Source organism: Ceratotherium simum, chromosome 13, assembly GCF_057802395.1.
Source record: "Ceratotherium simum simum isolate JZ-2026a chromosome 13, ASM5780239v1, whole genome shotgun sequence".
In the NCBI taxonomy this organism is placed as follows: Eukaryota; Metazoa; Chordata; class Mammalia; order Perissodactyla; family Rhinocerotidae; genus Ceratotherium; species Ceratotherium simum.
This window is the reverse complement of record NC_141912.1, coordinates 26629280-26632164: the sequence shown is the minus strand read 5'-3', so window position 1 is coordinate 26632164 and position 2885 is coordinate 26629280. Positions and strand designations below refer to the sequence as shown.

At 42.3% G+C, this 2885-nt stretch overlaps 1 non-coding gene across 1 annotated transcript; it reads left to right on the top strand.

Annotated features, from left to right (window-relative positions):
* The first annotated feature begins 1851 nt into the window (after positions 1–1851).
* Positions 1852–1923, top strand: TRNAQ-CUG (transfer RNA glutamine (anticodon CUG)). Its single transcript has one exon. It is a non-coding gene; the product is annotated as a tRNA-Gln (tRNA).
* The last annotated feature ends 962 nt before the right edge of the window (positions 1924–2885 follow it).

Sequence of the window (2885 nt, the reverse complement as noted above, 5' to 3'; positions counted from 1 at the left end):
AGGGCCTGACCCTCCATAGGAGTTCAATAAAACTAGTTAAACAAATGATCTTGAAGAAGGCACTAATCTCAAGACTTTTTTCCACAATAAGAACTTTAAAAAGTATATTTCTCTGTTTGAATCCTTTGATTTGTTTCAATTCTAATTTCTTCTCTTCCCAATTCCTTCTTCCTGTTTTTCAAGTTTATATTTATTTTAGAATGGCCCTAGACCAAGAAGTGACTAACCAGAGGGATATTGGCCTGAGAGAATGGCTTATTCACTAAAGGAGGGGAGGTTTCATGTCTGTATTTTGCAAGCACTAATTCTGTATTCCCTTTCAAATTATCTTCTTTGGCTACGTTTTTCCTCTGCGCTGTTGTGCGTTAGAGGATAGCACTTCACAGGCTGGAGATCATGAGCAGTTGTATCGGGTGAACTCAAGCGGAGTCTGGTACAAGGTCCTAGCCCTTAGAAGAGGCTCACTGTAAAGGTTTTCATGGAATTGATGTTGCAAGTTCCTTGCGTTTTTGTTCGTTTGTTTTTAATCACGGAGACTATTGGAAGGAGAGACGGGCCTCCTTTGCAATTTTGTTCATCCCAGTTAGCAGGGAAGTTCCATTCTGCTCTCTTCCTCCGCGTGGGCAAGTGCACGAAAGGGCAGGGAGCGGCTGTGAGCAAGAGGCAGAGGGCAGGGCGTGGCGACGTTCTCGCTGCCAACACAGAGGCCTCTGTCGCTGAACTAGCAGAACAGTCTTGAGGACGGATACGTGTTTTACCCGGGTAGGCACTGGGCCGCCTCATTTAAGGGGGCAGGATCTCCTTCCACTGTATTAGAAGTTATTGTGCAGTCGTAGAAGAACGCCCATACATCCACCGGGACAAGTGTAGGCAGGTAGCCTGCAACCCCGGAACTCCACCAACACAAATTAAAGAACAACTCGGCTAAAGCTCTGTTGCAATCTTGACAGAAACTTGCTGCTGAGCAGCCTTGTCGTGTGCAGCCGAGCAGAGGTGAGGCCAGGCAAGCTGCAGGAGAGAGAAGGGCTTTATTGGACTCGTGTGGGATCGACGCCGAGGAACCCACCTATCCCCGCCCTAAAAACCGATTTTTTACTAAGGAAGAGCACTAGGTCTCAGAAAAAGGTCTCTGCGGAATAGCAGCACAGGACGTCTTTAGTACAATTTGGAAGCCTTCCCTGGGCACCTCCCTCTTGATGAAGGCGAGTATGATGATCTTGAAATGTCGCATCTCTGAAATCGCTACACGTGACAAAATTCAGACTTTTTCTTCAAACACACCTTTTCCATTTTCTTGCAAACACAACTTCTCTTGCAAAATTTCTTCCATGAATGCACCAGAGATTGACACATTAAAGCTTGTTTTCCTAGCAGCAATGCACCTGATAACTAAATAATCTATGTGGAGAAAAATGTCACATCGCTGAAATTGAGCAGAGTTGCAGATAAAAGATATGAAATCTCTAAGCCTCATTTTCCCCTTATATATAGGGACGAAAAATACCCACTTTTCCGAACTTTCAAGCATTAAATCATATAATGAATGTAAGACGTTCAATCGAGTGCTGGTATATGTTAGAAGTGCTCACTCAGTTTTTCTGAATGAAGAAAACAAGGACTAGGACCACCAAGTTCCTGAGTTAATTGGACCGGGGTGAGGGGGCTTTGTGGGTTCGTGTACTTGGCAAAAAATAGAAGATAAAATACAATAAAATCTCCTAGTATTTTCTTCCAAAGAGTGTCGTGAGTTGACATGCACTAAGAGTTTTGACTGATAAAGTAGACTAAATACTTTCAGTAGAGTTACTCTAACTCATCATGGACAATTATGGAAACAGCTCTCGTATGCGCGGTTCCATGGTGTAATGGTTAGCACTCTGGACTCTGAATCCAGCGATCCGAGTTCAAGTCTCGGTGGAACCTGCTTCCTCTTTTTGTCACCCTCGCGTTTTCCTCTCGTCCCCCTCGCGTTTTCCTCCCGGAAAACACTGCCCACCTAAATGGCTGAAATCAATTTGGCCCGTCATATCTCCTGTCAGTTCCTGCAAGTCCCGACACACCCGCGTCTGGGTGAGGAGGCGGGAATGGAATTCCATTCTGGTTTAATGGAACTTATTTCATGAGGAAGAAAAGGAGCGTCAGGAGTAAATACAGGAGGAAGATGGCAAAAGCCCTGCACTCTTCTGAGACTTGAACAACTCTAAGAAAAAGCGGTAATCGACTCATAGAAAGTTTATTTTCTGTGCACATTAAAAAACATGTTTGAAATTGTTAAATATTTCAAACATAGAAAATAAATAATTTTAATGGCGTTGGAGAATATACAGTTAATAGCAAATTTCCCTTCTACTCATGGCTTCCAGCTGCAGTTTTTGCCCCATTCCCTCATCCCCTCCACACCTCCTCGCCCAGGGGCTGCTGAACCCAGTTTATACATATAAAGTATAGACAGTCAGACACACCACACGCACACACAAATGTGGAAAATCTTAAATTAGGTGACTCTACATAAAAGGGCATATGGGACTCATTATTACATTAAAAAAATCTACAGATTTAACACATTTCAAAGTAAAAATTGGGGGAAAAATCCATAATGATATTTTCATTGCAATGTCCATCTGGTCATTATGCCACCCAGAAGATACCAACATCCCTCTTTGTCAGCTAAAATGAGTGACTACTGCTATTTCTTTGCTAATTACATTCTTTGTAGAAATTTCCTTTTTTCATTTGTTGTTTTGCATAGGTCTTAGGATTTTTTTTTTTTTTTTTTTTACTTCTAGTATAGTATTGTCTTGGATAAAGTTAGGTGTTTTTTTTTTTTCCCCTGGTTTGGAAATTTTCAGACATTTCACGTAGACTATGGGCTGGGAAGATTCCAT